General features: G+C 46.3%; 1 protein-coding gene across 2 annotated transcripts in view; it reads left to right on the top strand.

Moving 5' to 3' along the window:
• The first annotated feature begins 1,257 nt into the window (after positions 1-1,257).
• The window catches only part of LOC124616597 (probable basic-leucine zipper transcription factor N), a 424,224-nt gene continuing 410,521 nt past the window's right edge, over positions 1,258-14,960 (top strand). For both annotated transcript variants that reach the window (XM_047144956.1, XM_047144949.1), the window contains exon 1: positions 1,258-1,355. The gene's annotated coding sequence lies outside the window, so the exon portion shown is untranslated. The remainder of the gene's footprint in view (positions 1,356-14,960) is intronic.

The following is a 14,960-nucleotide window of genomic DNA, read 5'->3' as shown; positions in this document are numbered from 1 at the left end:
AAATACAATTAAAAAAAGTAGCTCCTGTGGGTTATTATTATTATTGTTATTATGACAGTATACATTTCGTGCAGAGAATAGAAGTTTTTGAAATGTGATGGTGTAGAAGAATGCTGAACATTAGAAGGGCGGATCGTGTGACAAATGAGATGTACTGAATCGAATTATGGAAGACAGAAGTTTATGACACAACTTGAATGAAAGAAGGGATATGTTGATAGGACACATCTTGAGACATCAGGGAACTGTCAGTATGGTAATGGAAGGAATGTGTGGGTCAAGACTGTAGAGGGACACCAAGGCTTAAATCAAGTAAGGGTCAAATATCCGGGCGGGAAGGAGCGCCTGGTCCCCGGCACGAATCCGCTCGGCGGATTTGTGTCGAGGTCCAGTGAACCTTCCAGCCTGTGGATGGTTTTTAGGCGGTTTTCCATCTGCCTCGGCGAATGCAGGCTGGTTCCCCTTATTCCGCCTCAGTTACACTATGTCGGCGATTGCTGCGCAGACAAGTTCTCCACGTACGCGTACACCACCATTACTCTACCACGCAAACATAGGGGCTACACTCGTCTGGTGTGAGACGTTCCCGGGGGGGGGGGGGGGGGGGGGCTCCAGCGGGGGCCGAACCGCACAATAACCCTGAAAGAGTGGTTCGGTGTGGGGTGGCGGAGGGGTGAAGTGGACTGCGGTAGTCGTCGTGGGATTGTGGACCACTGCGGCTGCGGCAGGGACGGAGCCTCTCCGTCGTTTCTAGGTCCCCGGTTAACATACATACATACGTGCAAGGGTCAAATAAATGTAAGTTGCAATAGTTATGGAGAGGTGAAGACGCTTTCACAGGATAGACTAGTATGGGGAGCTGCATCAAACAAGACTTCAGACTGAAGACCACAACAACAACCTTTAAAAGCGGTGGTCAAACCAAGCAGAATAATACAGATAGACATATGTTTCGTTCCGAATATTATCGCTCGGAATGAAGGCTATATACCACATTGAGATAGAAATAGTGAACCACCTGACAGATATGTCCAAGGTGATTCTACTGATACATTCTTGATCCGTGTACTTTCTGCTGCAGTAGTACGCCTCTAAGCAAAAGAACTTCTCGATCCCTAGTTTACGCCCACTGGCTGTCATGACGAGAGAAGTGAGCAGCCGTCAGCCTAGCCTCACGTCGCTGGTGACAGCGACAGCGACAGCGGAGGGCGGCGACAGTTCGGGCGCGCTCGACAGCTTCCGCCGGCTTCCGGGCGGCGGTCGGCGGCGGGCGTCGCGCGGCGTCGCGGCGCCGCCGGCAGACAGCAACACCTGCAGCAACCGCGGCCGCGACAGGACCTGCTGCATCCCTTCCGGTGAGTCCACGTGGCGGCCACGCCGCGCGCTAGCTCCAGCCGCGCCTAACACACGTCTCTTTCCACCGCCTCCTAACGCCTGCGTCGACTGTATTAACGCGCCGATACCACATTACTCCGCTGTTGTGGAGGGATCTCTCGACACGTTATCCGAACAACGGATACGATGTGGCCCGATGCTGAGGTTGCTGTCTTCGGCTATTGACAACCCTGTACGTTTCAAGTTTTCGGTACAATTTTGCAAATGTTCTTGTTCCTGAAGCCAGCGCAGCTGACTGTTAATACTCTTTGGCTGCGGGTGGACTAAATTTCCGATTTCATTCACATGACAATATTTCATGAAACACGTGTGGGAGTTAATCTACGAGAGAATGCGAGAAGTCGGGATTTTCAGTCGACCTACCCGTGACACATTTAAAACATTGTGCGAGGACAGTACACGATCGAGTATCCTTATGATTTGGAGGCAATATTCTTATACGATAAGCTGTTCAGGCTTCTGCTAGAACCTGTCTCCAGTACAATTATTTACTTCTGGCCACACTGATGTTAGATATCGGCAATCCAGTTGGAACACTAGAAAAGCCTTTCCCTTCTGCTTGCAGAAGAGTATGTGTGACCTTCGTCAATACGAAATTCAAAGGCACTTTATAGATATCTGCTTGTAGATCTAATTGAAACCAGAGTGAGAACCTGCGTGAGACTTTTATTTTTAAGCGTCGTTACAAGTTTTTTCTGAAGTGTCATCCTACCAGGAAGATTATTTTTCATTTTTCTCCCCCAATAGTACTTCTTTGGTAAACCCTGTACCTCAGTTGACTTCTACTAGGAGGATAGATACTTTCAAGGCAATCGTAAACTATGTACTACAGTCACTTATGAAGATGATTAAATATTAATACGAAGCGTATGAGTAGTTCAGACAAGAGTTTCTCAAGTAATTAACAGACACAAGATATCCCTGAAGCCAGGATGCAATAACTAATTACTAGACTTCACTTTCTGAGATCGATAAGTTCTCATACAAACTGTTACGGAAGCTGTGTTACAGAGTTGTTCCAGCTCTTAATAATAATGGCGTACAACAAGTGGGGAAGCACAGCGATTAAGGACTGTGAGTCGTATTCACGAAGAGCTATCTTAAGATCCCTATTCGACCTCCTGATTGAAATTATTTGGAAGTTTTCGTTGATTACTATGGATGAATGCCGATAAGATTCATTGTCCAATGCCTATTTCTTCCTCCAAAACTTCACTACTAATTCGAATGACCTCAATGTCAACGGAACAAATCTCCTTCTTTTTCTTTCCTAATATTCTAATCATGCAACTGATGAAGTCATTAGGACTGTAATAAGGTATTTCTGTCTTCGTATAACCACAATGACGAGAAGATAACTGCATCGCGAACGAGTATTTTCTCAAATCCGTAACAAAATATCCATAAAATCACATAATTCCTTCACGAATTGTATCCGCAGAATATGTGTGGCACAGGACATGCCATTCGTACTCGATCACCTCTTAGGTCTAATTTCCATCGTACTAAATCTTTCTCCTCCCAATAACTGACATCAATTTTCTTTGTGCTAGATAACAACTATAAAGAACTAGCTGTTATCGACGAGATGGTCTTCTTGACCGATCCACACCCAGTGTAAATTTTGATGCATGGTGAGTTATGAGGCACTTAAGATAAGCTATCCTGATGGATCCAATCGTCCAACATCTCAAATTAAATTTCTTTATGAAGTTGCTACAACTGTCGTACTGGCAGAACTCAGTTTTCACGGGAAACTAACCTCTTCGTCACACCCACGTAAGGGATAGCTATAATTTGTGACTGTGAGTGATCCGTTAGGTACCTCCGCATAGGTGGGAAAACAATACTACCCCATGTTTCGAGGCGTCAGTACTGCTTTAAAACTAATATTGAACTGAAAAGTTAGCAGTAGATAGAATTGGGCAAATTTTCATGGATGAGGACGCAGGTCGTAGCAAATTCAGCGTCTGGTGTAGAATGAGGAAGAATAGATGATTTCCTAGCCATCATACAAAGAAATGATGTAGTTTATAAGGTCAGTAACCCTCAGACAATGTTATACGTAAAAATTCCTAGTTTCTGTAATAAGAAGGAAAAGGGAAGACTAGAGTTTAATATCCCGTCGACACCGTGGTCATTAGAGACGGAGCACAAGCTTGCATTACGAAAGGAAATCGGCCGCGTCCTTTTCAAAGGAACCACCCCGACTTTTGTGTGGAGCGATGTAGGGAAGTCACAGAAAACCTAAATCTGGATTGCCGAAAGGTGATCTGAATCGTCGTCCTCCGAAACGCGAGTCCAGTAAGTTAACTACTGCGCCACCTCGCCCGGTGGTACTCTAAGAAGACGTACAGTATGTTAATGTTTATAACAAAGATTCGCACCTGAACATCAATAAGTAAATTAAAAGATCTGGTTGTGTAACACTGCAGAACTCGTGATAAACCACGGAAGTCAGTCACACAAGTCATATACTTCGCCGTGACAGGTCGAAGAAATATAAGGTGGAAGCACTTTGCAAGTATTGTTAGTGGGGAAAGGAAACTTCAGACTCTTAGGTCAGCGGACGAAATCTGAGATAGTAGGTCATCTGTGATAAAGGAATAAAATATATCTCTCTGGAGAACTAAACTTTATCACACTGGGATTTTCACCAAATACAATTGACTGATTAGATGCTAAATGTTCAAATAAGAACTGCATAATATTTGCAGGTCTCAGCTTTCTTTTTTTTCCGCAGAAGAGCGTCAAAGACATCCGCAACGATCACTAATGAAGGAAAGCACAACCAAGTTGCTACGTGCATCGCAACAAATGGTATAGAAAACAGAACCGTAGAATGTATTTCTATGCAGAAAAACTTCATCGTTTAAGGACCACGTTGGTACCGTTACAGTAGATCGTTGCTCTTCAGGATCGAAAGCACGGTCTTCCTCCCCACACACTACCCAAGAATGGAATAGGAGGGGGAATAATTAAGACTGGTCTGCCACGTACCTTCCATTGTATGATGACCTCCGGGATATGGTCAAATGGCTCTAAGCACTGTGGGACTTAACATCTGAGGTCATCAGTCCCCTAGAACTTAGAACTACTTATACCTAACTAACCTAAGGACATCACACACATCCATGCCCGCGGCAGGATTCGAACCTGCGACTGTAGCGGTCGCGCGGTTCCAGACTGAAGCGCCTAGAACCGCTCGGCCACTTCGGCCGCCTCCTCCGGGATAATTAAGTAAATTTAAACGGATAAGGTGATATGCCACAAGACGACTGACAGACTCTCACAGCGAGCTGGAGAAGTGGAAGAGGACAAGACATTGGCCGTTTAATGCCTCTGGAGTAGGACTAAGCTGAGGCAATTAACAACCCTGTTCCTGGAATAGAAAAAGGCCCAAAAGAAAACAGGAGGAATACTACAAGTCACCCTGGCAGAGCTCCGCGGCTCCGTAAGAGATCCATTTGAAAAGTGAGCTATTTATGAAGAGACGGACCTGGCCGTTTAAATCACCGGCTCCGCCACTGGCGCCCTCAGTTTGTCTCCAGCGACGCGTGTCGGGCTGGACGTGAGAGTGTGAACTCGCTGCTGGAGTTTCGGTGGCGCCACGCCGGGCCCAACTTCTCACGGCTGTCCCTGGTAAACGACAGCTGACTGCTTTTGTGTGCGCGCGGCGCGCCGCGCCATGCCAAGAATTCGCGCTCCGGCTTTAAATACCTCCGGGGCGGTTCGCGAGGGGCTCTTCTCTTGTTGCCGTGCGCAGTTCAATGCCCGTGCGAAGCAGCCAGACTCGAGAATACGTTCAACGAACGATGGTACTTCTCCGCGATGGTTACAAGAGATCTCGAAGAACTCTCGATGTGCTCTCGTCTTCTTGAGAAAGTAACTTTAATAATTTTACAACTGTAAATTACAAATACAAATGTCACGTAAGCCTTTACTTCTTTTACGAAAAGTAAATGACGGAAATAAAAGCACGAGTCATTACACAACGATCAGAAAATGATGGGAGCTACTGCCTAGCAAAAAATTCTGCATTATCGCATCGCGACAACCTTGAGGGAGCTGGTTAGCTGCAAAAACAAGTCCTGGAAATTGTATGTACAGATGACACAAAACATTAGGATCGCTGCCCACTGTAAGATTGAAAGGTACACTACTGGCGATTAAAATTGCTACACCAAGAAGAAATGCAGATGATATACGGGTATTCATTGGACAAATATGTTATACTAGAACTGACTTGTGATTACATTTTCACGCAATTTGGGTACATAGATCCTGAGAAATCAGTACCCAGAACAACCACCTCTGGCCGTAATAACCGCCTTGATACGCCTGGGCATTGAGTCAAACAGAGCTAGGATGGCGTGTACAGGTACAGCTGCGCATGCAGCTTCAACGCGATACCACACTTCATCAACATTAGTGACTGGCGTATTGTGACGAGCCAGTTACTCGACCACCATTGACCAGACGTTTTCAGTTGGTGAGAGATGTGGAGAATGTGCTGGCCAGGGCAGCAGTCAAACATTTTCTGTATCCAGAAAGGCCCGTACAGGACCTACAACATGCGGTCGTGCATTATCCTGTTGAAATGTGGGGTTTCGCAGGGATCGAATGAAGGGTAGAGCCACGGGTCGTAACACATCTGAAATGGAACGTCCACTGTTCAGAGTGCTGTCAATGCGAACAACAGGTGAGTGAGACGTGTAACCAATGGCACCCCATACCATCACGCCCGGTGATACGCCAGTATGGCGATGACGAATACATGCTTCCAATGTGCGTTCACCGCTATGTCGCCAAACACGGATGCGACCATCATGATGCTGTAAACAGAACCTGGATTCTTCCGAAAAAATGACGTTTTGCCATTCGTGCACCCAGGTTCGTCGTTGCGTACACCATCGCAGGTTGAGTACACCATCGCAGGCACTCCTGTCTGTGATGCAGCGTCAAGGGTAGCTGCAGCCATGGTCTCCGAGCTGATAGTCCATGCTGCTGCAAACGTCGTCAAACTGTTCGTGCAGATGGTTGTTGTCTTGCAAACGTCCCCATCTGTTGACTCAGGGATCGAGACGTGGCTGCAAGGGCCGTTACGGCCATGCGGATAAGATGCCTGTCATCTCGACTGCTAGTGATACGAGGCCGCTGGGATCCAGCACGGCGTTCCGTATTACGCCCCTGAACCCACCGATTCCCTATTCTGCTAACAGTCATTGGATCTCGACCAACGCGAGCAGCAATGTCGCCATACGATAAACCGCAATCGCGATAGGCTACAATCCGACCTTTATCAAAGTCAGAAACGTGATGGTACGCAATTCTCCTCCTTACACGAGGCATCACAACAACGTTTCACCAGGCAACGCCGGTCAACTGCTGTTTGTGTATGAGAAATCGGTTGGAAACTTTCCTCATGTCAGCACGTTGTAGGAGTCGCCACCGACGCCAACCTTGTGTGAATGCTGTGAAAAGCTAATCATTTGCATATCACAGCATCTTCTTCCTGTCGGTTAAAGTTCGCGTCTCGAGACGAATGAGGAATCGTCCAGGGAAGATACGAGCCACAAAAGGGAAATCCCCAAACGTATGCGACTTTGAAACGAGCAGACTGTTACGGCTTCGCGCCTGGGAACGAGCATCTGGGAAACGGCGATATTAGTTGGTTCTTCACAAGCAAATTTCTACGGAAAGTGGTTGAAGGAAGTTCAGACCTCGAGTAGGCGACAAGTTGCTGGACGTCCACGTACTAGCACAGATCGTGGAGGGGGGACGCTTGCCCTCTATGTGAGGCAGGATAGGAGGCACTCTGTGGGAAATCTGACGACAGAGTACAATGTCGTTGCTAGTCAAGAGGTGGAAAATTTTCCAAACTAATAGCCAATGAACCTAGTGCAGAATCAACACGAACGACAGCGACAGCAAGAGACGCATGACCAGCTTTTAAATCAACATCAGTCAATCCAAAATCATCACAGCCACCACTACTGATGGAACAAATAGAATATCAAAAATCCTAGCGGTATCAACATTGACAACACAGTGTCCCCACATATAAAACAGTCTTTTAGAAACACTGAAGGAAAAAATCACAATACCAAAGAATAATTAATGTAGAGTCTAGGTAACATATTTAAGTGAATAACATTGCAAGGTCACAGGTAAATGTAACCGCAAGATAAGCCATTGAAACTGTGAAATGCTGGTAGATTAATAACCGGTGTCACCGCCGGAATGTTGCACGCAAGCATGCAAGCGTGCATGCATAGTGTTGTACCAGTGAAACTTCGTGGCAGATTAAAACTGTGTGCGGGACCGAGACTCGAAATCGGGACCTTTGCCTTTCGCGGGCACGTGCTCTACCATCTGAGCTACCCAAGCACGACTCACGCCCCGTCCTCACAGCTTTACTTCTGCCAGTACCTCGTCTCCTACCTTCCAAACTTTACAGAAGCTCTCCTGCGAATCTTGCAGAACAATATCCTTTCTTTCAGGAGTGCTAGTTCAGCAAGGTTCGCAGGAGAGCTTCTGTAAAGTTTGGAAGGTAGGAGACGAGGTACTGGCAGAAGTAAAGCTGTGAGGACGGGGCGTGAGTCGTGCTTGGGTAGCTCAGATGATACAGCACTTGCCCGCGAAAGGCAAAGGTCCCGAGTTCGAGTCTCGGTCCGGCACACAGTTTTAATCTGCCAGTAAGTTTCATATCAGAGCACACTCCGCTGCAGAATGAAAATCTCATTCTGTTGTACCAGTGCCGGATGTGGGTTTCTGGGATTCAGTTCCATGCCTGTTGCTCTTGGTCGTTCAATACAGGGACGGTTAATGTTGATTGTGGATGACGCTGGAGTTTTCGTCTGATGATCCACAAGTGCTGGATTCGAGACAAATGGCTCTGAGCACTATGCGACTTAACTTCTGAGGTCATCAGTCGCCTAGAACTTAGAACTAATTAAACATAACTAACCTAAGGACATCACACACATCCACGCCCGAGGCAGGATTCGAACCTGCGACCGTAGCGGTCGCTCGGTTCCAGATTGTAGCGCCTAGAACCGGACGGCCACTCCGGCCGACCGATTCGAGACAGATATGGTGATCGAACAGGCCAAGGCAACATGTCGACACGCTGTAGAGCAAGATGGATTACAACAGCGATATGTGAGCGAGCGTTATCCTGTTGGAAAACACCCCTGAACTGCTGTTCACGAACGGCAGAACAACTGATATAATCACCAGACCGGTTCACAAATGTCAAGACAGGATGCGTGAGATAACTACTAGAATGTTCTTGCTGTCATACGAAATCGCAACCCAGACCACAACTCCTACTGTAGGCCCAATGTGTTTAACACGCACAAGGTTGGTTGCAGGTCTTCAACTAACCTCCTTCTAATCAACACACACACCGTCACTGGCACCGAGGCAGAACCAGCTAGCACCAAAAAACACAACAGACCTCCACCATGCCCTCCTATGAGCTCTCGCTTGAAACCACTGAAGGCGCACATGGCGATGGTTTGAGATGCAAGATATAGGGCGTCTGGCTCGGAGCTGTACTCGAAGTAACCGATTTGTAACAGTTCTTTGTGTCACTGTGGTGCCAACTGCTGCTCATACTGTTGCTGTAGACGCAGTACGATACGCCAGAGCCATACGCGGAACAATGGTGCTCTCCCCTATCGGTAGTGCCACGTGACCGCCCGGAGCCCTGTCTTCTTGCGACTGCACTTTTTCATGACCGCCGCTGGCAGCAATCATGAGCGGTGGCTACATTACTGCCAGGTATTTCTGCTGTACTGTAAAAGGAAATCCAGCTTCTCTTAGACTTTCACACGATCTCGTTCAAGCTCAGTGAAGTGATGATAATGGCTTCTTTGTCGCCTTAAAAGCTTTCTTCACTAACATCGATTCACCATGTCCAGTCTCAAATGTAACTGATGATGAAGCCGTAACAGCGTATTTTTAAAGCAAACTTGGTTTACATTCTCATAGTGGCGCTATTAGCGCCACTCTTGTGCAGCTAATGTGAAATTTGCATATTCATCATCTTTCAGACATAGACTCCTTTGTGTTTCCTTTTTTTCCCGTCAGTATGGTTGGACGCTAACGAAACACACAATGCACGCGGTGTGCATGGTGTGCATCTCGGCGAATGAGAGCACCAGAGCGGTTACTTACATAGCAAAGGGCAAACATGACGTAATAGACAGATAACAGACTTCTTGGGGAGGGAGCAGTGATCTCTGTACTTTGTGGATGTCGAACTCCAGCTGTTTGAATGTGATGCTCGTATTTAGTTTCCTGCCCAACTGCAACATGGCTGCCACGAAATATTACGAGATTGTAAAATGCAGATAATTCTTCGACTCTGCTCCCACATCAGCCTATTCATCACATATTAATATAAAGTTCAAAGCCAGACATAAATAAATAGTTCCAGAATGAGATTTTCACCCTGCAGCGGAGTGTGCGCTGATATGAAACTTCCTGGCAGATTAAAACTGTGTGCCGGACCGAGACTCGAACTCGGGCGCTTTGCCTTTCGCGGGAAAGTGTTATACAATTTTTTTAAATCTGATTTTGTTCGCTTTTGTTCGTTGCGTCTGCTCGGGGCGGACGTCGTAAGACATTCGTTTAAGTCCGTTGTTGATCGATTAACTCAGTTTTTTTATTACAGAGGGCAGCTAACCCTCTGACCGAACACGCTAAGCTACCGTACCGGCACCATCTGAGCTACCCAAGCACGACTCACGTCCCGTCCTCACAGCTTTACTTCCGCCAGTATCTCGTCTCCTCCCTTCCAAACTTGGTAGAAGCTCTCCTGCGAACCTAGTTAGTTTCAACTAAAGAATTCCTTATGCGTATAGACCGGAAGAATTTATTTTGACTAGTTGGAAGGCGGACTATGGAGAAGATAAGAATCTGCAGGCACGTCGAAGATCCGTGTCTAAGATCAAGGATCTACTTGCAGGTAGTATAAAGATCACTGGAAGATAATGTTGCAGTATATTCTTCGACAAAGTGTGGAATGTTATATAATGGGAGGGCTGGCGATGTAGTTCGTTGATGGAATAGTGTGTTGAGATTTTTTTAAAGCAGTTATATTTGTATGATGTCCTCGGTGCAGGAAAATCCACTCTGAATGAGAGAATAATTAAGTGTGATGAGTATTATATGAATACCAACATCATCACTGTTGCTGTTGAGACCTTGCATGAATATCATCAGGTAATACTGTTGGGAACACACCGTTCAGCGCAGTATGTTGAGCAAGGGACTTTGCAGCAAACAACCCCTACGTTCTCCCATATTGACTCCACGACTTCGCCAATTACGACTGCAGCGAAATCATCGAGTTTGGTCTGTGGATCAGTGGAAACATGTCGCATAGTTGAATGGATCGTGTTTCTAATTACAACAGCTCGATGAGCATGTCCGGCTACTCCGTCATACGAGCGAATGATTGCTGCTAACAGGCATCGCCCTTCCGATGCAAGCCAGTATTGTGTTATGGGGGACATCCACTTGTGTCTCACGGGATATATGGTAGTAATTGCAGACACCATGCCATCTTTGGACTATGTGTACATTATTACAGACCACCCGCACCCATTCATAATTTATGTGTTCCTCGACAGCGACGGCATTTTCCAGCAGCATAACCATACACGTTTCAAGGCCAGAATCACGCTGCAGTGGTATGAGGAGAGTGAAAGTGAACTCACAATGATTTTTCGGCCTCATCCGAACCCCGATGGGACGCATATGATGAGCTATCAGGCGCCAGCTCCGCGTCCACTTACCATCGGCCCGTTGTTTACGGTAACTGACCTGTGCATAGACGTCTGGTGCCGTACACATCCGCAAACCTACAAACCTAAACATCGCTGCTGTGCTGCGTTCCATTAGTGGACCAACACACTATAAGCAGGTGGTCGTAATGTTTTGGCTCATCAGTGCGTATACTCCGCAAGCCATTGTACAGTGTGTGGTGGACGGTACATCGAACCAAATTATCAATTTTCTTCCCTATTCCATTCTCGTATTGACTGAGGGAAACTGTCTATACTCCTTTGTGTGTTTTCTAGTCTCTCTTATCTTATTTTCATGCCCCTGTGCAATATATTAGTAGTATTATGGCCGCACAGCCTCCTTCGAATGTCCGCCCTCCGTAGCTCAGAGGTTACCACGGCTGACTGCCATGCGGAGGCCATGTATTCGATTCCCGGTACTGCCAGGGATTTTCCTTGGTGGGAGGACTGTAACAGGATGCACTCAGTCTCGTGAGGCCAGATGAGGAGCTACTTGACCGAGCAATAGCGTCTCGCCGACCGTGGTGGCCGACCGGTTCTAGGCGCTCAGTCCGGAACCGCGCGACTGCTACCGTCGCAGGTTCGAATCCTGCCTCGGGTATGGATGTGTGTAATGTCCTTAGGTTAGTTAGGTTTAAGTAGTTCTAAGTTCTAGGGGACTGATGACCTCAGATGTTGAGTCCCATAGTGCTCAGAGCCATTTGAACAATAGCGTCTCTAGTTCACTGAAACAGACATTCATTGGCGCCATTGGCGGGGGGCGACATGGAGGTCGGTCAATGCCTGTGGAGTTAATTCGTTAGTCAGTCAGTCAGTTCTCCTATGAAACTTCCTAGCAGATTAAAACTGTATGGAGGACCGAGATTCGAGATCGCAGGCAAGTGCCCTACCGAAGGCAAAGGTCTCGAGTTAGTCTTGGTCCGGCACACAGTTTCAATCTGCCAGGAAGTTTCATATCATCGCAAACTCCGCCGCAGAGTGAAAATTTCATTCTAGAGGTACTCCTAATTTACCCAACGGGGTTTCGCTATAACTACGTCATTCTCTAAAATATTCCCACTCAAGCGCTACTGGTATTTCTGTAACAGTTTTGTATGGGCTGCACTGACATGATAATATCCTAGCGGTCCATCTCTGAATTCGTTCACTATCACTTCTTAAGGGTTCAAAACCTTGGAACAGTATTCTAGAATAGGTCACACTAGAGCCCTGTATGCAACTTCGTTTACACATACGTTGCATTTTCCGAGAACTCTTCTGCAAATCTAAATCTTTCATTCGCCTTCTCTAACACTAATTTTACTTGTTCAGTGCAACACCAAGACGCAGTAGATGGTAACTGAAGAAACAATGAGAAGATCATTATCGGCTGGGTACTAGCTCGGTAGGACAAGTTATCATTACGGCATTTGCCTGAGTTAATCGTTGGGAACCGAAGAGGACTTTCAAACATATTGTTTCTTACCCACTGGACTACCGGTCTCAGTTGACTTTTTCAGTCCCGTTAATGACTTATGATTCTGAAACAAACCTCCCTCTTCTTGTGTGCAGCCAAAGAAGGTGGGAGCGGAGAGAAAAGACAACAGCAACCTCAGAGGAGAAATAAATTTAGAAGATGTTAATGTAGAGATAACTTCAAACACAGGAAAATGGGCAAGATAAATTCATACTATAAAAAACGATCGACTGGGCATTTGAAAAAATAAAAGTTGTGACTATTCTATGGTAGTAGAGTTGTTAATCATTGAGGCAGACAATTAACTTAAAGAACTGTTTTGAAAACGATTTCGACCACTCCGTGCTGTATTTTTGAGTGACATAAATATCTGCAAAAAAGTAATTCGACGGTTTTGTATTTCATAACAGAAATGGATAAACGAAAGTGTGGGAGAACGTCTTAAGCTGGATAAAATCCGCGCCAGGCATCTGAAACTCGAAGCTTTTCAGACTCAACAGGGAACACAAAAATGTTGACAGAACATTAAAGCAGTCTTCTTACTGCAAAGCGCAAAAATTGCGTAACAAGAAAGTAGCGTTTTTGTATTTCCATCCTTTCAGCAGGAGGTCTCTGGGACGACAGCCGTTTACTATCGTGACAAAAAATTAAAACACCTACAGCCGTCCTTATGATTTTATTTTATTGTGTCGCTACCAGTTTCAACGCTTCATTGCGTCATCTTCAGGCTGTTTAGATGCGGTACAGCTTGATACGATCCCCATGCATAACCCATGAGTTGCCAGCATTATTGGATTCGCAGTTAATCTGAAACTTACGTGTCAGCACTCCAACCATCAACTGCCAACTAGTTGGCACCTAAGCATAGGCAAAAAATGAATGAGAGAGCACATTTCCCGGATGTTACAGGAATACAATGATCTGAACGAAGTCCAGAGTGTATTATACACAGTTCAGTATTCCCTCGACAAACGTCAAAGGTCGTTACTCACTGTAGACTATGACTGTTCGCCGCGCGGGGTAGCTGCGTGGTCTAGGGCGCCTTGCCACGGTTAGCACGGCTGCCCCCCCCCCCCCCCCGCCCCCCACCGCCCATCCCATCTCCCAGCCCCCCTTCCCTGTCGGAGGCTCGAGTCCTCCCTCGGACATGGGCGTGTTTGTTGTCCTTAGCGTAAGTTAGTTTAAGTTAGATTAAGTAGTGTGTAAGCCTAGGGACCGATGACCTCAGCAGTTTGGTTCCATAGGAAGTTACCACAAATATCCAGTTTCTATGACTGTTCGTACTTTCCTGATCCACTCACATGGTTCGCATTCTGGTCAACATCGTACTCACAGCAGATCATCACTGACTCTAACGAAGAATCTTTCATCTTTACCTATTATCTTCGACATGCTGTGTTTTCCACTTGGGTAACGGATGCAGTCTCGGGTTGGTGATGCGAGGAAACAAACGTGGTGGGCGGAACCCTTGATTGCAGCCTATCTTCCAGAAAACGGTATCGGATGGTTCCACTTGACATAGGGCGCAACATGAGTGGTAAATAGTGCTGTGGATGTCATATAACCAGCAATGGCTGCCCCTCTGTCGCTGTGATCTTGGCATGAGTTTCTATACGAGTACACGCATTATGCCATCTGAAACCAGATCGAGAAAGTGCTTCTCTCTTGGACTACCGGCCTAATGCATTCGCAGCGCTACGTCACTTCCAATTTGTCGGGCTATTCCTCGGAGGGATCATCCGATATTCCACATGCCTCGCTGAAATTAAGTTAAGAGCACATATTCTGCTCGTGGACGACGTCCCGGCCTGAGTGTAACGTTAAGACATAAATATGCTCCAGAGGAAACGGACAGAGCATTACTGCGCAAAGGAGTCAGTTGCTAACGTACTGAGGAGTGTTGTGTGAGAGTACGTCTGTGTGGCTCTTTACGACATACATCCGGTGTTGCAGCAATTTGGAAGACAACCAAATGGCAGATCTGCGTGCTTCGGCTGCAGCTACAATCCGAGCTATAAGATCTTTACCTTTTCATAAGTGATTAATAAGCAACATATCTGACATCTCTGAAGAAGATGGAGAATCGCAGCGAGCCTTAGTCTGGCTATATTGGAGATTTTTATTATTCTCATCCCGAATATTTTTTCTGAGTAAGGTCCTGAAATGCAACAGTGTACCACAAGTACTGGAAAAACATGTCTCGGTGAACATTTAAACACTCTCATAACTGTGTGTTATTTGTCCCGGAGGACCATTATGGAGCATAAGAGTTTCAATGATTTTCCGCAATT

This window comes from Schistocerca americana, chromosome 1 (assembly GCF_021461395.2).
Source record: "Schistocerca americana isolate TAMUIC-IGC-003095 chromosome 1, iqSchAmer2.1, whole genome shotgun sequence".
Classification (NCBI taxonomy): domain Eukaryota; kingdom Metazoa; phylum Arthropoda; class Insecta; order Orthoptera; family Acrididae; genus Schistocerca; species Schistocerca americana.
The sequence above is the reverse complement of the archived record's forward strand: the minus strand, read 5'-3'. Positions and strand labels throughout refer to the sequence as shown.